This window comes from Phyllobates terribilis, unplaced genomic scaffold (assembly GCF_046119375.1).
Source record: "Phyllobates terribilis strain yellow unplaced genomic scaffold, ASM4611937v1 Scaffold_3__8_contigs__length_932513732, whole genome shotgun sequence".
In the NCBI taxonomy this organism is placed as follows: Eukaryota; Metazoa; Chordata; class Amphibia; order Anura; family Dendrobatidae; genus Phyllobates; species Phyllobates terribilis.
The window spans coordinates 827,457,027-827,484,018 of NW_027362763.1; positions in this window are offsets into that span (position 1 = coordinate 827,457,027).

The window sequence follows — 26,992 nt, forward strand, 5'->3', positions numbered from 1 at the left end:
AGACAAACGACACCATCTTGAAAGAGGGCAAAAATGGCCAAAATGTAATTAAAAATATTCGCAGTCCTGACAGGCTTGGCTTTTGCTCCCTTCCATCTCGGCTGCCGGATGCGGTCTGGCTAGATGGACTGAGACCACACCCTGTCTCCATTCCTTTTCTCCTCCTCCTCTCCTCTTTTGGGGGTGGTCCCATGGCGATTTGCTGTCGGTCATTCCCTGTGACGGCCTTCCTGCCTTGACGGACACATCTATGCGGACAGTCATAGTTGCAAGGGGCAGGGTATGCTTTTGGCGCCATTCTGGGACCCGGCCCACGAGGGGAGGTTCCATATTGTTGTCTTTGATCACGCACATAATGGCCCCCGTTCTTCTGAGGCGGGCGCCACATTCAGTAATATAACACAGTTCTTTAGGCACACTTCACCCGACGGTACGGGCTGGTCGCGCATCCTGTTCGTGATGCCAGAAAGCTGACTCGCCCCCAGGGCCGTGGGGTACTCGGCAGCCGGGCCTCTGGCTGCTTGCAGGGGATTATCACGGTGGCTGGCCCGGTCCTTGGCCCAGGGCAGTCGCTGAAAAGGGAAATTATTGGTTGGGGAAAATTGTCGTGACGCCACCTGTGGTGTCTGGTGAGGATCACCAGCGCTGCGGCAGTCCTCTGAGGCAGATGATAGGGCAGCTTAAGATGGAACGGCTCCCCACAGGTGGAGCAGGCCTCAAGGCAGTGTAGGAGAAAATGGAAGAGGTGCGCTGGGCGTTGTAGTGCAGGGAGGGAAATGGTACCGGCGAAATGAAGGAGCGGAGGCAGTTCAGTGCAGTCATCCGAGTTTACTCACAGTTTTGTTCAAGTTCCTCAGGTGCACAGTACTGGTGCAAACCTCCCGCGTCGCACTGCGTTCACCGGGCAGGGGTTCAGTCCTTCCTCAGGCAGCTCGGGTGCATCTGGCAGAACCCCACTTTCATATGTACCTTCCTAGACCGACTTCACGCTGGGTCTTTACTCCCTCCTGCCCTGCGCTTCTCACTGTGAATCCTAATCGGGTGCTGCGAGGTCCCCCCTGTCCGTCGGAGTTGCTCAGACCTGCTCGACCTTACTGGGATTGAAGTAAGAGTTTGGCTCCTGCTATAGAAGTCAGAAGCCTACGGTATTTTCCAGCCGAGGCTTGAAGCTGCATGACTGGGGCAGGGGCCGGTCCCCTTTTTGCGGCCTAGATCCTCCTGACACTTGGCAGGTTCGGGGTGTACGGGTGCCTCCTGCACTCGCCGTACTCCCCTAGGATCCCTTCTGTAGAACGGAGCTTACTCCCTGCTCCCCTCCTGAGTCTCAGTCCTGGGCCCTTGTAGTGGAGCAGAGCTCCTAGAGAGACTCTGCTCCCAACTGCTCTCCAACTACTAGTCTCACTGTTCTGCCACCCTAAGATGGCTTCCCTATTTTATATCTTTACTGTATGAGTGCTCCCATGAACTACCTCCTACACCCACACCGACTACTGGTTCCCCCTGCCTTTGGGTTCCCCCCACTCCAGCCAGGGTCAGGGCTCAGCAGAAACATACATTGCGTCTTGCCCCTCCTGCTGGCCTGGGGTAGTGTAGTGTTGGATGCAGGTGTTGGGGTTCCGTGCAGCACTCCCTCCTTACCTGAGAGAAAGGGAGACACCACACCTTTGGGTGAGGTGCAGTACCTCTGTGGCGACCGAACCCTCAGGGGCGCCACATATACAGTACGAAGCACTATGCGGGGCACATGTATACAGTATGGAGTACTATGCGGGACCATGTATACAGTAGGCAGCAGTATGCGGGGCCATGTATACAGTATGGAGTACTATGCGGGGCAATGTATACAGTAGTACGGAGCACTATGCGCGGGCCGTGTATTCAGTATGGGGCACTATGCGGGGCCATGTATATAGTAGTACGGAGCACTATGCGGGGCTGTGTATACAGTAGGGAGCACTATGCGGGGCCATGTATATAGTAGGATGGAGCACTATGCGGGGCCATGTAAACAGTACGAAGCACTATGCGGGGGACATGTATACAGTACAGAGTACTATGCGGGGACATGTATACATACTGAGTACTATGCAGGGCCATGTATATTGAGTGCAGCACTATGCAGATCTATGTATACTATGTGCAGCACTATGCGGGGCCATATATATAGTATGGAGCACTATGCAGGGCTATGTATACAGTGCGGAGCACTATGCGGGGCCATGTATACAGTACAGAGCACTATGTGGGGCCATGTATACAGTATGGAGAACTATGCGTGGCCATGTATATGTGGCACTCCAGGGGTCTGGTTTCCACAGTAACAGCAATGTTATGTCTGAGAGCAGGTGGGAGGTCTCTTGGTCAGGAATCCTATGCATGCCACACCTCCTGCCCAGTCCTGGGAGGGGAAGGACTTCCCATATATAAACCTGGGGCTGAGACAGGGTTAGAGAGAAGAGTAGAGAGAAGAAGAGAAGCAGCCATAGGAAGAAACAACAGGAGCTCTGTGGGAGCAGTGCTACAAGGAGTCAGGGGCTGGCAGTTGCAGAGCTCGCCCTGACTGAGAAGTTATCACCGGACCCGGAGTCCGAGGCTGTGGGGACTAATCTTTACCCAGCAGCAGAAACCGACCGGCAGGGGATTTCAGGTCCTCTGGCCCAGAAACCCGAAGGCACGGTCACACGCGTGGGACCAGCACCGCCGTCCTGGAGCGGAAGCCATTAGAAGGCCCCGAGTCACCGGCCATACGGGTGAGCACCACACGGTACACTCAGGGACGTGGGCTACTTTTACCCGCCTCTAGCAAGGTAGCCAGAAGAGTACAGTTATTTGGGAAGGCCTACAACTCCGCCTGGCCAGGGGAGATCCCATCTGCTCAAGGACTGACCAGGCCCCGATCGCTAGCAAGTACTCCGGGAGGGTCTATCTTTGTCACCAGTAAAGACCCTGAACTACACCGCATCGTCTCTGAGTGGTTCCTGCTACCCCCATCATCCAAGTCGGCTGCCCTGAGGCCATACCCCTCCCGTTGGGGGTTATACCATCCACGCTGCACCATCCTTCCACCGGCCTCAGCGGTCTGCCCTGCAGCGGCAGCTCCATAGCTGCATTCAACGGGTGGCGTAGTCGTCCTACATCTACTGCTAATATACCTCCACTTAGTCTGACTCCCTGGGCACGGACCGGGTCACCGCCACGAGACTACTACCCCTATCAGATCCGGCTCCGGGTAGTCCCTGCGTGCGCAACGCTACATCACATAGGCCCAGGGCGCGTCAACTTTTGGCGTAGTCGGCAGGATTTCGTGCCCGCAACCACCGGGTACTGCGTGCCTGAAAAAGACTGTTCAAACTTACCAGTGGTGAAGATTCCCGCCATCCGGCGCCATCTTCTACCTTCTTCCCGCCATCCGCGAAGTTTTCCCGCCATCCGGCGCCATCTTCTGCCTTCTTCCCGCCATCCGTGGAGTTTTCCCGCCGTTGGACGCCATCTTGAAGACGCCGCGCGGGAAGAAGAGGGGCGTGGACTCCGAAAGCGCGCGAGAACTGAAGCCCCGCCTCACGTCCGGACGTTGCGTAAGGTCCTGGAAGGAGCCCAGCGGACGCCGACGTCACAGGAGCGCGACGGAAGGTCCTCAACCCTGACGATCCACTGCGGAGCCGCGGCCTACGGAAGAGGATCATCGCAATGTAGGCCACAGTCCACTAGGGGGGAGGAAGATGTCGGATACGGAGGAAAGCTTCACTGCCTCAACCCCCGCCAGCGCCACCGCTGCCGCAGTCATGCCTTTCACCATGCCGTATATCCCGGGAGCGGCCTGGCTACCCCAGTACTCAGGGGAGTCACATACCCTGCATGACTTTAGAGAAAAGCTGGATAGCCTCTTCCAGGTGTACCCCCTCACAGAAGAGCAAAAAGTGAGCATCCTGGTGGCCCAATTAACTGGGGCAGCCCAAAGGGAGGTAAAGTCCTGGCCACCTGGGGGGAGGACTGTCGCAGGGATACTAACCCGGCTGAAGGACACCTTTGATACCCGCACCTCAGCCGAGATCAAGCTTAGATTCTACGGGTGCAAGCAGCGAGCACAAGAGAGTATAAGGGACTATGCACTAAACCTACAAGAGGCCCTAAGAGCCATTAAGCAGACCGACCCTGACGGCGTGGGAGACGAGGACCGGCTGTTGACTGAACAATTTATAGAGGGTTTATATTGCAATGCCCACCGAACCCAGTTGCGGGCAATGGCCTTACAGGACCCTCATCTGGGATTTGCACAGTTCAAGGACAGAGCCATCCGGGTGCTCCGAGAACCGGCACCAGGTGGCGTTGTGACTCACAGACGCCCCACTACCACTTACCACCAGGAGGCGGCGCCCTTGTCGGCAGGGCCTGTGGGAGCTGATGCGCAGGCTTTGAACAATGACCCGGCTCCAGACCTGCACCATCAGGTCCAAGAGCTAGCTAAAAGCGTTGCTGCGCTAACCCGAACTGTGCAGTCTTTACAGGTTTCTACTCCAGGGAAGATCCAGCTGGCATCCGGACCGGAGGACATCCCGTGGCGTCGACCAAGGAGGACCCCACCGGCCAGAGGAAGACCCAGCGACCGATACAACGAGGGCGGACAACCTATCTGCCGCCGCTGCAATCAACCCGGACATATGGCAAGGTACTGTCCTTTAAACTGGCACAACCTGGGGTAGAGGGCCAACCCCTAGGAAAAAGATCATCAGGCCCATCAAACTGGCGTGACAAATATGTGGGAGGACGTCCAGTCTTGCCTGTGGTACTGGATGGCATTCCTATGAGTGCCCTACTGGACACCGGGTCACAGGTCACCACCATCCCGTACGTGCTCTTCAAGCAGTACTGGAATGACTCGGATATAACCCGCTACCCTGACGACGACTTGAGTATCATCGCCAGCAATGGTCAGCCCGTGCCACAGATCGGATTTAAAGAGGTGACCATTAAAATCGGTAGAGTCGAGCTGGCAGCACAGGGACTGATCATTGTGGACATTGACAAGCGCGAGAGTCACCCTAAGATAACTCTAGGAACCAATGTGATTGAAAATTGTCTTGCAGAGGTGATTTTCATTTTACAGCAGGTTGCCAAGAACGCCAACTCCGGCCAGCAGCGAGTGCTCCAGAAAGAGATCCGGGCACTGATGCGACGGCAACAGGTGGAACTCTCCGGTGGTGAGATTGGTAGCGTAAGAATGTGTGACCCTTTCCCTATTGCCATGCCCCCGAAAAGTGAAATGATGATTTGGTGCCGGGCAGCTATTGGTCTGAGAGGTAGAGATTACCAGGCAATGGTAGAACCAGTTTACTCAGACAGTAGGCCCACCATTTTGACAGCACGGGGGGTGGTCAATGTACGCCATGGGAGGGTGCCCGTTCGCATAATAAATATCGGGAAGAGGGAAGTGTACCTGCCCCGGTATGCCACGCTAGCCAAATTGTATACCATCAATCAGAATTCCATACAGTCCGTAGAACCCTTGCCTCCATCTTCTCCGGAGGAAGGTAACGGCTCTAAGAAAATAATGGAGGATTGGTGTCAGCAACTACATTTGGGTACTGACTCCACTCCTTCCCACCAGAAACAGGGAGTCTACCGGGTGGTTCAAGAGTACGAGAGAGTGTTTAGTAAACACCCGTTAGACTTCGGGCGAGTCAAGGGGGTAGAACACCACATCCCCACGGGAGACCATCCTCCCATAAAAGAGAGGTACCGACCCATACCCCCTGCACACTACCAACACGCCAAGGGGATGCTTAGAGACATGAAGGAGGCTGGGGTAATCAGAGATAGCTGTAGCCCCTGGGCAGCTCCACTAGTCTTGGTCAAAAAGAAAGACAACACCATGAGAATGTGTGTAGATTACCGGAAAATCAACCGTATCACACACAAGGATGCGTACCCCTTACCAAGGATAGAGGAGTCTTTGGCTGCTTTAAAATCTGCTAACTTCTTCTCTACCTTGGATCTCACTAGCGGGTACTGGCAGGTTCCTGTAGCAGAGGCGGACCGGGAGAAGACCGCATTCACCACCCCGATGGGACTTAGCGAGTTTACTTGTATGCCGTTCGCACTCTGCAATGCACCAGGAACCTTCCAACGATTAATGGAGTGCTGTCTGGGACACAGAAACTTCAAGACGGTCCTGTTGTACCTGGACGATGTCATCGTATATTCCAAGACTTATGAGGACCACCTGAAACACCTGGCGGAAGTGTTCGAAGCCCTGGCAAGTTACGGCCTGAAGGTGAAACCCTCTAAGTGTCACCTCCTGAAGCCAAAGGTGCAGTACCTGGGACACGTGGTGAGTGCTGACGGAGTGGCTCCCGACCCTGATAAGATCACCGCAATTAAGGAATGGCCAAGCCCCTCCAGCGTAAAGGAAGTGAGGCAGTTCCTCGGGTTGGTAGGCTACTACCGAAGGTTTATTCCCGGTTTCACCAAAAAGGCAGCTCCTATGCAGGACCTCCTGATAGGCCAGTCCAGGAAGGCCAAGAACCAGAAGCCACCCTTCAGATGGGAGAAGCTAGAAGAAGAGTCTTTCCGCCAGCTGAAGATGGCCCTCACGGGGGATGAAATCCAGGCGTACCCTGATTATAGCCAGCCCTTTATCCTCTACACCGACGCCAGTAACATCGGGCTAGGAGCCGTACTGTCCCAGATCCAGCAGGGGAAAGAACGGGTAATTGCTTACGCCAGCCGAAAACTGCGACCCACCGAAAGAAACCCTGAAAATTACAGCTCATTTAAGCTAGAGTTCCTGGCAGTGGTGTGGGCAGTCACCGAACGCTTTAAGCACTACCTCGCTTCTTCCCGGTTCACCGTGTACACGGATAACAACCCGTTGACACACCTGGACACAGCAAGACTCGGTGCCCTAGAGCAGAGATGGATGGCCCGCTTGTCCAACTATGAGTTTACAATCAAATACCGGGCAGGACGCTCCAATACCAACGCGGACGCCCTGTCCAGGATGCCAAACCTACCGGACGAGGGTGAGGATTCAGAAGATTTGGAAGAGGTCGAACTCCCTGCGTTCCACCGTCATGGGACTATCCAGTATTCCTACCGTGTAAGGGGTAAGCAAGCCGCTACGTTCAACCCCTTACCTCACTACAACTGGGCGGAAACGCAAGACAGTGACCCTGCCGTCCGGCTGGTGAAGGAGATGCTGACTCAGCCAGAAGCTCGCCTTGACCCAGACGCTCCGGAGGAAGCCAAGCAACTGTGGGCAGAGAAGAGTCGACTGTTCCTTTACAAGGGGAAGTTGTGCCGCAGAATGGTTAACTCCCGGACGCATGAACTGATCTGGCAAGTAGTGGTGCCAAGAAGAGACGCAGCCATGGTGATGGAAGCATACCACGACGGGGCTGGGCACTTCGGATGGAAGAAGCTGGAGTTCCTGCTGCGCGGGCGGTTCCATTGGGAGGCATGAGAGGAACCATCGAGAGGTGGTGCAGAGACTGTGGCCCGTGCAACCTAAGAAGGAAGGACCGTGCCAGCCAGAAGACTCCCCTGCAGTCCATCGTCACCCGGCAGCCATTGGAACTGGTAGCCTTGGATCACGTAAAACTGACCCCAAGCAGAAGTGGCTACGTCTACGCGCTAACCATCGTGGATCACTACTCCCGGTTTTTGGTTGTCGTCCCCGTCAAGGACTTAACAGCTCGAACAGCAGCTAGAGCCTTCCAGCAGCATTTCTGCCGTCCACACGGGTACCCGGACCAAGTGTTGACGGACCAGGGACCTGCCTTTGAAGCGGAGGTCTTCCAAGAATTCTGCACTCTGTATGGCTGCCGGAAGATAAGGACGACACCCTATCATCCGCAAACTAATGGACTTTGTGAGAAAATGAACCAGGTGGTGATAGATCTTCTGAAAACATTGCCCCTGGAAGAACGCAGTCTGTGGCCCGAGAGGCTGCCCGACCTAGTGGACCTATACAACCACATCCCGGTAGGTTCCACCAACTGTACCCCGGCTTACCTGATGAGGGCAAGACCTGGTAAGCTACCTGTTGACCTGGAGATGGGAGTCCTGACACCCGAGGACACTTCACCAGAAGCAGACTGGGATACAGAGAGGCAGCAGCAGTACCGGAAAGTACAGGAGAGCGTGGAGCGAAGTCTCTGTCAAGCTAGGGAAAGACAAGAGAAAACTTACAACCAGTATGCTCCCGCTGTTCCCCTGGTGCCCGGAGAGCAGGTCTTGAAGAGGAAAAGACGGCTCCACAAGTTGGACGACCAGTGGGAGAAGGACCCGTACACTGTACTGCCCTCAAGCCACGACAAACCCGAAAGTCTGTACCATCAGCAAAGACGGAGGGGAAACCACAACCATTGTATCCCGGGATCACCTGAAGAAGTGTCCCGAACAGCTACGGAACCCTGAAGAGGAAAAAGAGGACCCTCGACCCGTAGAGGAAAGGGAAGATATGGTTAGTACTGTGCTCGGAGACTTCCCTCGGTCTTGGACTCAAGTCAATGGTGCAGTTGTGGTACCCGTCCTCACGTTCCTCCAACCAGCATCCCAAGTGCCTACGGAGACACAGGTAGAGCTGGAAGAACAGCCGGTCCAGGAGGCAGAAGACTCCACACAAGCAGATCAGGAGGATCAACCCTCTGCTTATAGTGAGCCTGCCATACCCCTAGTGAGCCAAAGAGCCCGTAGACAGCTGCCCAGTTTACCCTTAACAGCTCCTACACCCTGTAGTTCAGGGCCAGACAGTCAGCTCCGTAGGTCCACTAGGGCCACTAAAGGCCAGTTACCCGCACGTTGGAGGATTTGAAGTGTTTAAATTGTTTTATTTGTGGTCACCTGTCTGTTACTTGTAAATAATTTTGTGTTTCTAGTTATTTATAGGAGTCTTTGGTGGATTTACCGGGAATCCTTTGTGTATAGTTGGAGCGTAACCCAGGACGGACTAAAGACTGTTAAGGACTCGGGGCAGGACAGACCCCTACCTGGTTACGTCTCCCTGTTTTGGTGAAATGGACACCTTGCTTTTCTTCAAAAACTGCACCCGGTTGCGGACACGCCGTGACCATTCTAATATGTTTTTTTTTTATTGTACCGTTTCTGTTTGTATTAGTTATGTTTTTCTAAAATATGTATAGTCCCGGAGTACTAAATTTCACTAGGGGGAAATGTGGCACCCCAGGGGTCTGGTTTCCACAGTAACAGCAATGTTATGTCTGAGAGCAGGTGGGAGGTCTCTTGGTCAGGAATCCTATGCATGCCACACCTCCTGCCCAGTCCTGGGAGGGGAAGGACTTCCCCTATATAACCCTGGGGCTGAGGCAGGGTTAGAGAGAAGAGTAGAGAGAAGAAGAGAAGCAGCCATAGGAAGAAACAACAGGAGCTCTGTGGGAGCAGTGCTACAAGGAGTCAGGGGCTGGCAGCTGCAGAGCTCGCCCTGACTGAGAAGTTATCACCGGACCCGGAGTCCGAGGCTGTGGAGACTAATCTTTACCCAGCAGCAGAAACCGACCGGCAGGGGATTTCAGGTCCTCTGGCCCAGAAACCCGAAGGCACGGTCACACGCGTGGGACCAGCACCGCCGTCCTGGAGCGGAAGCCATTAGAAGGCCCCGAGTCACCGGCCATACGGGTGAGCACCACACGGTACACTCAGGGACGTGGGCTACTTTTACCCGCCTCTAGCAAGGTAGCCAGAAGAGTACAGTTAGTTGGGAAGGCCTACAACTCCGCCTGGCCAGGGGAGATCCCATCTGCTCAAGGACTGACCAGGCCCCGATCGCTAGCAAGTACTCCGGGAGGGTCTATCTTTGTCACCAGTAAAGACCCTGAACTACACCGCATCGTCTCTGAGTGGTTCCTGCTACCCCCATCATCCACGTCGGCTGCCCTGAGGCCATACCCCTCCCGTTGGGGGTTATACCATCCACGCTGCACCATCCTTCCACCGGCCTCAGCGGTCTGCCCTGCAGCGGCAGCTCCATAGCTGCATTCAACGGGTGGCGTAGTCGTCCTACATCTACTGCTAATATACCGCCACTTAGTCTGACTCCCTGGGCACGGACCGGGTCACCGCCACGAGACTACTACCCCTATCAGATCCGGCTCCGGGTAGTCCCTGCGTGCGCAACGCTACATCACATAGGCCCAGGGCGCGTCATATATAGTACGGAGCACTATGCGGGGCCATGTTTACAATATGGAGCACTATGCGGGGTCATGTATACAGTACGGAGCACTATGCGGGGCCATGTATACAGTATGGACCACTATGCGGGGCCATGTATACAGTACGGATAACTATGCTTGCCCACGTATACAGTACGGAGCACTATGCGGAGGCCATGTATGCCGTACAGAGCACTATGCGTGGGCCATGTATATAGTAGTACGGAGCACAATACGGGGCCATATATACAGTACGAAGCACTATGAGGGGGACATGCATACAGTACAGAGCACTATGGGGGGCCATGTATACAGTACGGAGCACTATGCGGGGCCAAGTATACAGTACGGAGCAGTATTCGGGGCCATGTATACTGAGTACAGCACTATGCAGGACCATTCATACTGAGTGCAGCACTATGCAGGGCCATTTATACTGTGTGCAATATTATGCAGGGCCATGTATACAGTATGGAGCACTATGCGGGGACATGCATACAGCACGGAGCACTATGCAGGGCCATGTATACAGTACGGAGCACTATGCAGGGCCTTGTATACAGTACAGAGCACTATGCGGACCATGTATACTGAGTGCAGCACTATGCAGGACCATTCAGACTGTGTGCAAAATTATGCAGGGCCATGTATACTGTACGGAGCACTATGCGAGGCCATGTATTCTGAGTGCAGCACTATGCAGGACCATTCATACTGTGTGCAATACTATGCAGGGCCATGTATACAGTATGGAGCACTATGCGGGTCCATGTATACAGTACGGAGCACTATGCGGGGCCATGTATACAGTACGGAGCACTATGCATGGCCACTTATAGAGTACGGAGCACTATGCGTGGGCCATGTATACAGTCCAGAGCACTATGCAGGGCCACGTATAGAGTACGGAGCACTAGGCATGCTTGCGTTCTGCAGTGTCTCTGAAGGATGGCATGCTGGATGGCAGCGTTCTGCTACCATCCAGCCTGCCATATCAATGGCATCCCAGCGTGAGAGAATTCCCTGCTCAAGCGGTGACGTCATTTGCCGGCACCGATGCGCTGGAGAATTCTCCCACGTTGTCAGTGACGTGCATGAGGTGAGATGAGTTCATTGGACATGAACTCGGCTCACCTGGATGCCATCACAGCCAGACACTGAGGAGCTTCACTGAGGAGCTTCTCAGTGTCTGCAGCATGGCATGATGGATGGCAGCGTTCTGCTGCGATCCAGCCTGTCATATCAATGTAGCAGAGCTGAAGCCGTCCTGGGAACCATGGAAAGGTAAGGATGAGGTTGGTTTATTATTTTATTTTTATTGCAGGAGATCATTGGCTTCAGCAGGAATGGGCGTGACGGTAAGTAGATTTTAATTTAGAACATTAAAGAATTGTGTCTTTATTTCAATTAAAGGACTTTATTCTGCGTGTTTGTGGGGTTTTTTTAATTTTCACTATGGGGTTAGTAATGGGGGTGTCTTATAGATGTCTCTCCATTAGTAACCTGGGCTTGATGTCAGCTGGCATTATAAGCTGACATCAACCCCAACCCTATTACCCCACTGCCACCGCTACAGGGCAGTGGGAAGAGCGAGGCTAAGTGCCAGAATTGGCGCATCCTATGGATGTGCCATTTCTGGGGCGGCTGACGGCTGGTGTTTCTAGCCTGGGAGGGGGCCAATATTCATGGCACCCTTCCTGTGCTATTAATATCATCCCCCAGCTGTCTGCCTAGCCTTTGCTAGCTATTAAAATAATGGGGACCCCACGTCATTTTTTTGGGGGTCACCCATTTTAATAGTTCGTAAAGGCTAGGTATTCAGCTGGGGGCTGATATTAGTAGCCTGGGAAGCTCCGTGGATATTACCCCCTTCCCAGGCTTTAAACATCTGCCCCAGCCGTCTGCTTAACCTCCGCTAGAGACTAAAATTATGGGGAACCCCACGCCAAAATTTTTTTTTAATAAATCCTTTATTTTAACACTAAATGACAAGTACAGTAACCAACACTGTCACTGCACTTATTATATATGTGACTGACATGTTTCTATTAGTGTTGAGCGAGCATGCTCGACACTGCTCGGTACTCGCCCAAGCATTTCCGGGTTACTCGGGCGGGAGTCCAGGTCACCGCCCTGCATGTTTGGCGCTCTTTACAGAGCCAATGAGCATGCAGGGATTGCCAGCCAGTCACTGTAATGCCGCAGCCATGTTGGTTATGGGCATTACAGTGATTGGCTGGCCGCACAGCGTCACCTCGAGTATTTAAAACCGGGCGCCGCCATCTTGGACACAGTCGCTCCGGATCAGACAGTGTAGGGAGAGTGCTGCTGAGCTAGGGAGAGATTTATACTGCAAAATAGGTAGTGTAGGGTCTCTAAAGCCTGTAAAATCAAACAAACAGTCCTTCTGAGGACTAATATCCATCAGAGATAGACAAGGACTTGCAAGGGGATAGTTGCAAGTCTGCATCTTCTGATGCAGCAAGGATCACTTCTGATGGGCACACTTTTAGACAGTGACCTGGGTGTCAGAGATGCTTCCAGGGGTCTTCCCCATGCTGTTCCCATGTCTTTTCACCACTGTATGCATGTGTCACACAGCACATGGCCAGATAAGGTTGTAAAATGTTAAAATGACATTCCCGGTGAATGCATTTGTCACGGTTGAAAGCAATACAAAAGTGCAAAAACGCATAAAAAATGCTACTTGTGAACATAGCCCAAGGTGTGGAGGAGTATTTTTCTTTTTGGTTATTTATTTTACCTTATACACAAGTCTTAATACCTCTGACCTTGTTGTTGACAGCAGTGACCTGGGGCTTATAAATGCTTCCTGGGGCGATCCCCATGTTGTCCCAATGTCATTTGAGCACTGTCACTATAGTTTTGGGCACTTTTTAGGCTTTCTACAGACTGCGGGGGTGCCGCCGCAAAAATGCTCGGGTCTCCCATAGACTAACATTGGGCTCGTTGCTCGGGTCGAGCACCCGAGCATCACGGTGAGCTCGGCCCGAGCTTCGAGCACCCGAGCATTTTAGTGCTCGCTCAACACTAGTGCCTGATCATGCTGGTGGTGGTCAGGCTGGTAGTTTTGTCACCCCTGCTGATGCTGGCCTGGCAGGTGGTACAAATGGCCTTTTTGGGGTTATCAGCAGAGTCTTTAAAAAAATTCCAGACTCTGGAAGACCTACCGGTTGTACTGGCACCGTCCCTCGTGTTGGTGTTACGGGGAACGGTTGCCCGCCTTCTGTCTGTGGCCTCCACACTGCTTCTTCCTGCCTGCCTGTTGGGGTACTCTGCCTCCCTCCCCCTGTGTGCTGCCGGGCTCGCTCTGCGTGTCCTCTTGCCACGTTGGTAGATCATCCAACACCTTCTCCTCTTCCACTTCCGCACCACGGTCCTCCTCCTCACTTCGTGGCAATTGTGTCTCGTCATCATCCACCTCTTGTGACAAATTGCCAGCGTCGCCTTCCTGTGGCCGTGGCTGTTCAAATATTTGGCCATCACTACAAGGGATCTCCTCTTCCACCACTTCAAGCGGAGCAGGCGAGGGGCCCAAATATGGAAATGGACCATTGAACAGCTCTTCAGAGTGTCCAACTGTGGGATCAGTTGCTGTCCGACGACACTCTGCATGGTGGGAGGAAGGAGCATCAGGGTGAGGAGGAGTATGCGGTCGAGACTCACGGCTACTAAGACTTGACCGTGTGGAAGACAGACCGGGGGTGGTGGTGCCCAGGTGACTAGAAGTATTTTCTGCTATCCAATTAATAACCTGTTCACACTGATCAGTTGGCAATAGTGGTGTTGTTCTGTGCTTCCCTAGTAATTCGGTCAAGAACTGGAAGAGAGAAGATGTGGCTGTTGGTTGTGGCACATTTTCACCTTGGCCATGGCCCCGTCCTCTGCACGCACCATCACCAGAACGTCCAGTTCCACGTCCCTTGCTATGCGCCTTGACTATTGTAAATGAAGTAAAATAGCTTACTCTCGCACTATCAATGGCAAAAGGGTAATAAAAAGGAGATTAGAACCGTGGAAGAGGAAAACAACAGCTCTATTTCTCTGGCCTACACCAGAATCATTTAAACAGATATATTTGTGTCTGAACAGTCAGCGAGACACTCAAACTGTTTTTTTTTATGTAAAAAAGGTGGATAACACCCAGATTTGAACCGTGGAAGAGGAAAACCACAGTTCTAATTTCCTGGCGTATACCAGACTTTTTTAAGCAGATATATTTGTGTCTGAACAGTCAGCGAGACACTCAAACTGTTTTTTTCATGGAAAAAAGGCATAAAAGTGGATAATACAGAGATTTGAACCATGGAACTGCAAAACCACAGTTCTAGTTATCTGGCCGAAACCAGACTCTTTTAAACAGATATATTTGTGTCTGAACACTCACAGACACACTTAATTATTTTTTTTTCGGGAGGGGGAAATACCAAAAGGCTAATAAGACGGGTATTTGTACAGTCTGACTGAGGAAAAAAGAAAAAAAAGAGGATTTAGATGAAAAAAAAAGGATTTTTCCTGGCCCCTGAGACCTGGGGCTAAGTCTAGCAATTTGAGCAGCACCACACAGGACTGTAATGCAGTGTTTGTTGGTATAACCACTGCATCTCCTACAGCCTGCCTGCCTGCCTGCCTGATATCTGGGATGGATATTAGTCCTCAGAAGGACTGTTTGTTTGATTTTGCAGGCTTTAGAGACCTTACACTACCTATTTCGCAGTACAAATCTCTCCCTAGCTCAGCAGCACTCTTCCTACACTGTATGATCCGGAGCAACTGTGTCCAAGACGGCGGCGCCCGGTTTTAAATACTCGAGGTGACTCTGTGCGGCCAGCCAATCACTGTAATGCCCACAACACCCATGGCTGCGGCATTACAGTGACTGGCTGGCAATCCCTGCATGTTCATTGGCTCAGTAAAGAGCGCCAAACATGCAGGGCGGAGACCCGAGCTCCCACCCGAGGAATCCTGAAAATGCTCGGTGCTCGCTGAGCATCCTGAGTAGTGAGATGCTCGGGCGAGTACCGAGCAGTGTCGAGCATGCTCGCTCAACACTAGACCTGACCTGACGATATGATTCTTTGGGATTGTACAAGTAATACCAAACTTGTGTTTTGTATTTTTTTTATTTGTTTTACTATAAAAAAAATGTGGAAATTCATAAACTTGTATAAATATTTTCTTTTTTTTTTTTATTTAACTGCTGAAAAGCAAATTCTGAATTTGGCCTAAGTCGCCGTTTCCGAAGACCTCTAACGTTCTTTTTTTCATTGATAGTAAATGCTACAGCTCACCATGCACTACTGATAACTATTTTGGGGTAAATACAACGCTTTGCATTTTATTGCTTTTTTTGGTGGTGGCTGGGGCAGGAGGGGGGTTCACAGAAAAATGTGAAAATTTGGCATTTTGATTGTTTTCCTGAGACTGTTTACCTTTTATGAGTTTGTGGTATGGTCAGACCATGTTCCTGTACGGTCAGACACAGCCATTACACAGTACATAGCAGGGGCACATTTATAAGATTATCTTATTGTGGAATCTATTACTATTCACAGATCTATTGATTAAAATGACCTTTTTGTTTGTGGGAAAACCCCTTTAACTGCTGCTGTCAGAGATATACAATGGCATTGAAGGGATTAAATAGCAATCGGAGCTACTGCTGATGTTGACTATATAACACAACCGGCCTCTGCAAGATATGGGGCAGGCCAATCATCTGACCTCGCTCCATATACCTGTACCCAATGTGTGAAATACATCTCACATGTTGGAAAGGGGTTATACTTAAAAGGGTTCTCCAAGAATGTAATAAAGGTGTCCCTGTCATGTAATTGTAATGGCAGACCGTCCTAGTCACGTATGAGCCTGAAGTAAATCTGTTCCTGAGATCTTTGTCTCAACTAACAGACATGTTTCACAATTAAAACTGCATATATTAATAAATGGATTTCTTAGACCCAATGAGGGTGGTGTACTTATTTTGTCAGTATGGCAATATAACTCTTTTCTGATGAAATTTTACACTGCTCAATACAAGATACAGTTGTCAGCCAGGCTGGGCATAGATTACATACACTTTGAATCATGGCTCTCACTCTTCAGCTGGACTCATAAAATGCTAATTTGTATATGTAAGTACTCCAGCCTCATCAGGTCTATAACATCTATTTTATATTTGCACTAACTTTCTGACCTTCAGACAGAGATGGGAGCTTGCAATGTACATTTGACATCTTTTTGCTTCCTTAACGACCCTTGACGTACATTTTTGCTTCATACGTGGCAGAGGCTGGCTGTGTTACATAGTCAGCATGTACCTAGAACAGTTCTCCTATCGCTGCTGTTAATCATTTAGATGCCTCTGTCAATCCTGATATCTTCCGCTGCCAGTGCTCTCGCACACTTGGTCCCTTCGGCCCACAACATGGTGAGCCCATGGGTGCCTTTTTTTTTGTTAGTGTAGAAATCAGGCTCGGAAGCTGAGCATGGCGGACTGGCTGCGTTATACAGTTGTCACCCACTTCTATCTTCTAAGAGCTAAATTCTTTGGCAGCTGTTTAACTCCTTAGATGCAGTTGTCAAAATCCACCATAGCACTGACGCCCTCTGTCACCCCACTGACCCCCAATTCGTGACACAACTACAAGATGCCAATGAGTTGTCATGGTATCTGTGGCCTACTGAAAGCCCATATATTTACCATCATTGTGCTTCTGTGAAGCCCTGCCATAACAACCCCTCGCACACCTCAATCAATGGAAAAAATAAATGTTATGTGTCTCAGAAAATTGCAACACAAATCAAAGGGTTGTCCTCTCCTGGACAACGCCCTAATAATGGATCCTGGGAGATGAGAGAAAAAAATTATACCTCTCAGTCTGACGTCAGACCTCAATACTTGAGTCCCATGTGTGCTGCAGCCAATCAGTGCAGTGGGTGATGATTGGCTGCAATGTTCACATTGTGTCCAAGCGGGAGACACAGTGCTGCGCATGGTGGAGCATCGTTGGTATACTGTATATTCTCTTATTTTTTCCTTGGGCCTATTAACAAGGGGTTGTCACATAGTGGACAACCACATTAAAAAAAATGTGCAAACAATTTTGTTTGTAAAAGCAGTAAAGCACAAAAAACTATGGCAAATCTGCATCATTATAATCGTACAGAGTAGCAGAATAAAGATAATTCTACTGTAAATTTTTATTCACAAAAGATGGGCAGAATTGATGTGTTTATCTCTGTGTTTTGATACATTATATAATAAATGATAATGTCAGAAAAAAAATATCCCGTCCCGCACTAAAAGCCTCCACCCCCAAAAAAGCGACGGCCCTTTGAACAAAGTTGGGGAGGGGAGGTGAAGACAAAAAAAAAAGTAAAAACAAGATGAGGTTAATAATAATATCAATAACCTTTCACTAAAGGTGAGGCAAAAGGGCAATGACCTGCACACTGTGTATTCAGTAGTCACAGTGACGGGTATTACAGAGATGTCTTAGCAATCAGTTGGACTACCACCAATTTTATATTTGTGCCCGATCATACCCAGTGCCAGCCCCCGATGAACCCAGGCAAGAGCTGGGAACTATGGCACCAGGGGGGCTCACTCTGCCCATCTGTAATTTGCCACATCTATCGTACTTGTATAGCGGTTGGGTGCACTGTTAATAGAGTGGGTTCAGAACCTGAGCGCGCTCTATACTATATTGTGGGTGCCAGCTGTGCTGCTATACAACCGACACCCAAGACTAACTGCTGTAATAAAAGTTAGCCATGTTGCAGCAGTTTAAAGTGACTCTGTCAGCACAGGATGATTGTTCAGACCAAGTTCCACTGCTCAGTGCTTCATGGTGGGGCTAGTCATTTATATACACCTCTCCACCTGCTTGCTTTCCATCCATCTCTTAGAATCATACAATGTTAGAGTTGGAAGGGACCTCCAGGGTCATTGTGTCCAGCCCCCTGCTCAATGCAGGATTCGCTATACCATCTCAGACAGATGTCTGTCCAGCCTCCGTTTGAAAACTTCCATTGAAGGAGAACTCACCACATCTCGTGGCAGCCTTTTCCACTAATTGATCACCCTCACTGTCAAAAGGTTTTTTCTAATATCTAATCTGTATCTTCTCCCTTTCAGTTTCATTCATTGCTTCTAGTCTTTCTTTGTGCAAATGAGAATAAAGATGATCTCTCTACACTCTGACGTCCGTACAGACCGCTATTAAGTCTCCTCTCAGTCTTCTCTTTTGCAAGCTAAACATTCACAAATCCTCTAACAGTTCCTCATAGGACATTGTTTGTAGACCTGTCACCATCCTGGTAGCTCTTCTCTGAACTTGCTCCAGTTTTTCAATGTCTTTTTTAAAATGTGGTACCCAGAACTGAACACAGTATTCCAGATGATGTCTGACCAAAGAGGAGTAGAGGGGGATAATTACTTCACGTGATCCAGTCTGTATGCTTCTGTTAATGCAACCCAGAATTGTGTTTGTCTTTTTTGCTGCTGCATCACACTGTTGACTCATGTTCTGTCTGTGATCTATTAGTATACCCAAGTATTTTTCACATGTGCTGTTGCTTAGCCCTATTCCTACCATTCTGTATATGTTTTTTTTTTTTCATTTTTCTTGCCCAGATGTAGGACTTTACATTTCTCCCTGTTAAGAAAAACAGGAGAAACAGGGAGGATTTAAGGATAAAAAATGAAGAAAATCTTTATTAAGTACATATAGGCACATATATAATAAATACCATAGCCAAAACAATTAAAAACAGTGTGTGAAGAACAGAGCTGATATACTGAGGAGCCTCCAGCATTAAATAGTAAACCGTGACATCATGACCTGAGAACAAGTACAGAAAAGATGCCCTTCATGACATACCGACCCCCACTTTGGAGCCAGTTTTAGGTCTGGAGCTCGTACCCTTATCCATCACACCATCTATTACACGTTTTTTCGGGGAACTTCAGGGCATACCCCCACCTCCCCTTTTCACTCTCTCCCCTATTTATTCTTGCTGAATTAACACTTTTATAATTATAGTCATCTCTGTACATATGTTAATATTGTATCTCATGTATTATACTGTATAGCACACATTTTGTATAATTTTTATATGCGATTAATGCTTCTATATTTCTCTTATACCGATGTTTGAAAAAGACCACTTTTGGTCGAAACATCACGCCATATCGATTTAAGCTCCTCCTTGTTGGTTTTCAACGGTGTGGTGAATGTATATATTTGAATAAACTGTTTCCACTTTGCAAATTACCTTTGAGTACGGCTGTTATCTATTTCCTTACCTGAGGATAGTATCCTATTCAGCCTGCACCAAATCTACAGCTGAGTGCGCATCTTCTTCTATCAAATCCCCTGTCCATGATGCAGGTGAAGATGCCTCCCACCTGCACTTGCAACCATGGTCAGCAACCAAGTGCTTGTCCCTACCCCAGTCCTTGGAACGCAAGCACAAATACGCAACCACTCGCCTACAGGCCAAAATACTAAACTGCCACATTTCCAGACTGCTTGCACTGGAAATGTTGCCTTTTAGGCTTGTGGAGATGGAAGCTTTCCGCAACCTCATGGCGGCTGTCCCTCGGTACTCGGTCCCCAACCGCCGCTATTTCTCACGGTGTGCTGTCCCCGCCTTACACAAGCACGAGTCCCATAATATTACCCATGTCCTCACAATGCAGTTACTGGGAAGGTCCACCTAACCACAGACACGTGGACAAGACGGTACACTGACAGCACACTGGGTGAATATTATGGAAGCTGGGACCCAGTCGACCCAGGGACGGTACATGTGCTACCGACACCAAGGATTGCGGGCCCTGGTTCAATCAGGGTTGCCCCCACCTTCTACAGCAGTTCCTGCACCTTCTCCTCACCCTCCATTTCCGGAACGTCAACATCAGTCTCAAGCTGTATGCACTGCAGCATTTTCTTTTTTCAGGACTTGGGTCTGTGCGAGGTCTGGTTTCTTGTACTCCGAGACATTGTTTTTAGTGATATAACTTTGGGGTGGATAGGATGTTTTGTTTACATATTTTTGTGCTATTGCGATGGCTGAAAAAATGCTATTTTGGCGTTTTCATTTTTTTCTCGCCGTTTACTGATTGGAATAATTTACTCTATACATTGATAGATGGACTTTGATGATCGCAGTGATATCAAATATGTGTATTTTTTATATTTCATCATTTTTAATGGGGGAAAACAGGTGATTTGAACTTTTGTATCATGACCGGCATGTGAGTCTTCAGCAGACTCTCGACCATGATGGCAACCCATTGACGCGCCATGATAACGTCTCGGGGGGCCATTGGGCGCCTAGAAAAGTGTGCCCCCCTGCCGGCGCACATTAAATGCTGCTGTCACAGACTGACAGCAGCATGTAACAGACGTAGACGGAGCTTCGCTGTTAGAGGCAGATGATGGCTGAATAACACACGTAGACAGTATTGATTGTAATATACAACAAGGAAAAAATCCTAAACTGGATCCACATAGCAGTAACTGAGAAAACACTTTGACGAAATAAATATAAACCAAAATGAATGACATCCCCACATGATTAAAAGATATATTTATTAGAAAATAATAAAAAAATACATACAATTCAAGCAAGGTAACTCGAAAAGGAGGGATGAATGACAGTGATAGTTGTAGTACCCCAAGTTGAAGTTCTTTAGGTTTATATTGATTGTAATATGTTTAGCAAAAACCATCGCTTTCCAGAACAAAAATCCAAAACTAGAAAGAATTATATATATATATTTTTTTTATGTTTTTTATATTTAAATGTAAAAAAAAAAAAACAATGTTCAAATGTTCCACACCATATCCATCATATCCATTGCTGGGCAGCTCTGAAAAAACACATGTAGAGATTCTCCAGGTCTTGGAAACTGCTTCTGATCATGTTGTCAGTGCAGGTGGGTGCAGGTCTTCACCTCTTTCTAACAAGATGTCTCATGCCTGTATAGAAACAATAAGACGCCTTTCTCATTAATCTGAAAACAATTAAAATACATGTTTTTTTAAAAATTTTGAATATATACCGGTTATCAAATAAAACAAACTAAAGAGAAGTCATGGAGGAAAAACAAAATATTTACCTGGAAAATACATGTTGGAAGCTTTGTGTGAATCAGGATAGGTGGATTCTGAATGTTTGTTGTTAGCTGCTCGTGATGAAGACGTATGCTGATTGTCTCCCTACGTGGTGAAAGAAAAGCAAAATATATAAAAGTAGTTACACTTTAAATGATATACGGCAATAAGAGACTAAATTAGAGACTTAAGATTCTCAATATTTTAAAAATAGCTTATTACTGATTGTTGATGATAGTGGAGGCTTCTTTCTTACCTTCATCTTAGGTAGATGAGATGATGATATTTAGACAAATCTCAATGCTCAAATAGTTCAAATAGTGAACCTGAAAATATAAAGAAACATAATTACATCCAACTAAGCTTGAAATTATAAAAGGTTTTCAAAAGCATTGTAGATAATTGATGGAAATTATCAATCGTTCCATATCCAGCAAGTTATGGAAATGTATCCAGTATTAATATGGTAACCTATGAGGATGGATTCTGAATGTTTGCTGCTAATCGCTGGTGCTGGTGATGAGCACAAATACTCATTGTCTCGCTACTCAGGGGAAAATATATAAAAGTATCTGAACTTTAAATTATAAAGAAACAACATTAGAGACTAAATATTCTGACGAATAGTTACATGTTTAGCTGATGGACAATTGACATAATCGGCCTCCACACCGGCGGCAATAAGATTTATTATCAGCTATTCTTTGAAAACGCCCAAGTCTACAAAGATAAGAGAAATATTGGTTACCAGACTGGAATGAACGTTGGTTAATACCATGGATCATGTTAAAAAGAACAAATTGAAACCAATATATTAAGGACTGGCCCCAGCACAGAAAATATAACATGTAGCATCCTAAGCCCTACAGTCCCCAGACGTCAGTCCGCTCTGATAGTAGTAAAGTATAAAAGCCTTATACCAACAGAACCGCCCTGACGTCTCTGCACGGTGATTGTGTTTCATGACGCGATGAATCATCAAATCTACTTACTTGTTATCACACAGGGAGCACTGGTAGTTGTACTTATAGCTGATGGTATAGCTGTGATACATCCTCACTTTCGGCAGCTCGGGATGGATGTCATTTACCCTTCTGGTATAAGTCTGCCATAACGGGCCATGGTTATCTCTGCCTTCACCGTCGATTATCCAACAGGCAGCATGGCACATCTCGTGCGCAAGTGTGGATCGTAGTCGCACTAAAAAAGAGTTTATACAGGCATAAGAAAATCTAAGTACACCCTGCTTGAACTCTTTGGTTTTACATATCAGGATTCAGGATATAATATAAAATATCTGGTCCTTAAAACGTCTTCAAATTAGGTAAATACATCCTGAGATGAAAAACACATGAAAAGTCACAACGTGCCATTACTTATCTACCAATAACTACTTCAAAATGCAGAAGCAGAGAGTGAAAAATAAGTACACCCCATGAATCACTAGCTTTTAGAATGATCTTTATCAATAATAACTTGAAGCTGCAGCAAGGGTGTACTTAATTTATCACACACTGCTTTTGCATTTTGCCCTTCTTTTTGTTAGATAAATAATTACACTATATTATTTATCATGTTGTTTTCTGAGATTGTATTTTCTTACTTTTAAGATCTTCTAAGGACCTGATGCTTTTTTGATTTTGTCCTAATATGTAAAACATTAGATTCCAAAGAGGGTGTACTTAGTTTTTCCCATGACAGCATGTACGATGAATTTATAAGATGTATTACATCACAAGTAGCAGTTTTGCAACCTATAGAGGTTGTCTCATAAAGCTGCAGGATGGACGTGATATGAAACCTACCGGCAGAATCCAAGACCTTATCGGAAAGCTCAATAACTGAGGAACGGTGGTTGTTCTCCAACTTGTGACGGCATTGACCGGATGCTGATGTCAGCCTCTTATTCCAGACTACGTCCATTTTCCTCGGGAGCTAAAATAGAGGAAACAAATTCCACTAAATCTGTAAACTCTTTGACCCCATTCTAACAAAGCACCCAACTCTCCTGTGTGATTTACAGCACTAGTCTCCTTGTATGGGACATGGGGTCTACTGAGAAGTCCAACATGTTAGAAAAAAAATAAAAATAAACCTTTCCTAAAATGTCCAGATATCAACAAATTGGTTTTTATATGTAAATGTAAAATCCTGTGAACTACAAAAAGTTGCTAATCTCTATATGTCTGCATGATGGATCATGTAAGGTCTCCACTCATCCCAGAGATAAGAAGAAGGTGATGGCATTTACCAAACTAAGTGAGTTTAGCCTGAGATTTCAGAACCATGACAAGGGAGTTAGGGTGCTCTTCAGAAACTTAGAATGATAGAAATGATTGTTTGAAGGTGGAGATAATTGATAAGTCATGTGTCGCCCAGATACCGATAATAAGATACCTTATTCTCGAAGACTGTCCTGTTGTATAGATGGTACAGTCGCTCCACCAGCTTCTCCTTTGTTACCTGAAAGTGGGTAACGTAGATGGAAGATGGAGAAATAATGTCTTCCAGGAAACAGCCGGGGATGTTACATAGTGGTGTCCTGGGAAAGATAAGGAATCAGAAATAAATCCAAAGGAAACATCTGACCTAGTTCATGGTTTTCCACAGAGGTAGATGCATCCGGCATAACTCACCTCTCCTCTGTAGCGGAGCTCTCCTCACTATCAGATGGTAAATTATCTGTACAGAAATATGGAAGAATGAAAATTTGTAATCAGACAGGTCAGAATGCAGATCCATGCTAGAGAGAAAACATAATAAATGCTGTAAAGTGAAAATACATCGAAATCAAAATGCCAGAATTGTGGGTTTTTTTCTCTCTGCAACTACTCAAAAAATGCAATAAGAAGCAATTTAAATGTCACATCCACCCCATAATATTATCAATAAAAACATCGAGCCGCCTTATAAAAGAACAAGCCCTCATACGCCTCCATCAATAGCAAAATAAAAATGTTACAGATCTCAGAAAATGGCGACAAAATCAAATATATTTATTAATAATATCAGAATTGTTTTTCACACTTAAAAAGAAAAACTTTGCAAGTTTGGTATGGACATAATCATACTGGCCTGGAGAATCATATTTCCAGGTTCATTTTACTGTGCAATGAAGACCTTAAAAATCAAAAAAAAAAAAAAAAATCCATTTTTTTTTTTCAGTTTTCCCTTACTTGAAATTTTTTTGCATTTTGCAATACATTGTATGGTAATGTGAATTGTGCCATTGAGAAGAACATCTCATTGCACTAAAAGCAACCCATTATATGTTAATGTGGATGGAAATATAAAAACAGATAAGTCTCAAGGAAGAAGGAGAGGAAAAGACATAAGTAGACTACAAATTGACCAGTCCCTAAGGGGTTAAAGGTACAGACCCAACTGTAATTTGCGTTTAGTTGTTAGATTTGGAAACTGACAGTACAAAAAAACATTGTTCTTTCTACAATAACATAACCCTGGTTGTATCTAGAAATGATGACTTACCATGATATGTGGAAGATTCTCCAGTATTGGAATCGTCATCGTCAGTGATAACAATGATGTCATCATCGGAGCTGTGACATAAATGTAACAGAATATGAGCCACCATTAATCATTAATCCCCATCAGGTATCTAGTAATGGAGGAGATGTGAGTCTTACCAGGTGGTACTGTCCGGATCAGTATCTGAAGGTGGTAAAATCAGATCTGTGGGGGCAACACAACATAAATCTCTTATTAGAATATTGTAATAACAACGACAGAGGAACATCAAAGAAATAAATCCTAATACAGTATTCAGTGTACCCCTATATGTAGATTGGGAAATAGACCACATTCAGCTAAAGTAACCTGCACTGTGCATAGCCACCATGAGAAGAAATCCCCGAATCCCAATCCTGACCGACTATAGAGCGAATGCATGAATAATGTTCCTGATCAAATGCTGAAAAGAAATGTTGTTCTGCCACTATGGAAGTGTCCCAGACATAGGACTCACACCAATAAAGCTTATCTAAAATAGGATTACCCCTTTAATGTAACTTTAATTTAAAAATGCACAGACCCATTTATAATTTGCCTTTAATTGTTACATTTGGTAACTGATCTGTGACAGTACAGAAAATTCAATGTTGTTTCTACAATAACATTACCCTGATTGTATCTAGAAATGATCACTTACTATTATATGCGGAAGTTCCTGCTCTATTGGAATCCTCATCATAATTAATAATGATGGCATCGGAGCTGTGAAATAAAGGTAACAAATAATGAGCTATTAATCATTAATCCCCATCATATACCTAGTGTAGCGCTGGCGTCCCTGCCCTCTGCTAGGCAGGGACGCTGCTCCCCTCACCGCTCTGCTCCGTGCCCGGCGTCCTCTCCCCGCTCTGCTGTCAGCGCGCGCTCCTTCCCGGCGTCCTCCTCCCGCTCTGCTCTCAGCGCGCGCTCCTTCCCGGCCCCTGTGCTTAGGGCGCGCGCGCGCTCCCCTCCTCTTAAAGGGGCCGCGCGCGCCGTCCTAAGGAGTCCCCGGCCAATGGCCGGAGGACTTCATCATATATAAGGCACCTCCTCCAAAATGGAGGTGCCCGAGCAATGTTGTTTGCACCTGTGTCTCACCTGTGCTTCAGCCCTCAGGTCCCGTTGCCAGTTACCTGCCAGTTACCTGCCAGTTACCTGCCTGATTCCTGCCTGCATACTTGTTACCTGTCTGCCAGTCTGAGGTCCGACGGTCTGCCTTTCTACTCCTGTCAGTCTGTCTTAAGGACCAGCCTGCCCGCTCACCTGGGAGCGCACATCAGCTACCTGCCTGCTTGCCTGAGGTCCGACGGTCTGCCTTACAACTCCGGTCAGTCTGTCTATGGACCAGCTTGCCCGCTCACCTGGGAGCGCTTCTCCGTTACCTGCCTGCTTGCCAGCCCGGAGGCTCCGTTGTCACGTGCTGTGACCATCAGCTACTTCAGACTCTTGCCCGCTCACCTGGGAGCGCTTCTCCACTACCTGCCTGCTTGCCTACCCGGAGGCTCCGCTGTCACGTGCTGTGACCACCAGCTATTTCAGAGACTCTTGCCCGCTCACCTGGGAGCGCTTCTCCGTTACCTGCCTGCTTGCCAGCCCGGAGGCTCCGCCGTCACGTGCCGTGACCACCTGCTATTCCAGAGACTCTCGCTTGCTCACCTGGGAGCACACATCTACTGTCTGCCTGCTAGCCTACCCGGAGGCTCTGCCATCACAGGTCGTACCTACCCTTTACCCAGAGACTGCCCTGATCACTTGCCGTAACTCCCTGTCCGTTCATCCAGAGACTGCCACCCGCTCCCTTACAAGGGCCGCCCCCTTGTATAGTAGCTCAGAGGTTCCGCCTCCCAGACCCGTTACACCTAGTAATGGAGGAGACGTGGGTCTTACCAGGTGGTACTGTCCGGATCAGGATCTGAAGGTGGTAAAATCAGATCTGTGGGGGCAACACAACATAAATCTCTTATTAGAATATTGTCAAAAGACATAAATCCTAATAATGCATCAAGTGTACCCCTATATGTACATGGGGCAAAACACCACATTCAGGTACAGTAACCTGCCCTGTATATGGCCACCATGAGAAGAAATCCCCAAATCTCATTTCTGTCTGACTTTATAATGCCTGCATAAATATTCCTGACCAAATGCTGAAAAGAAATGTTTAAT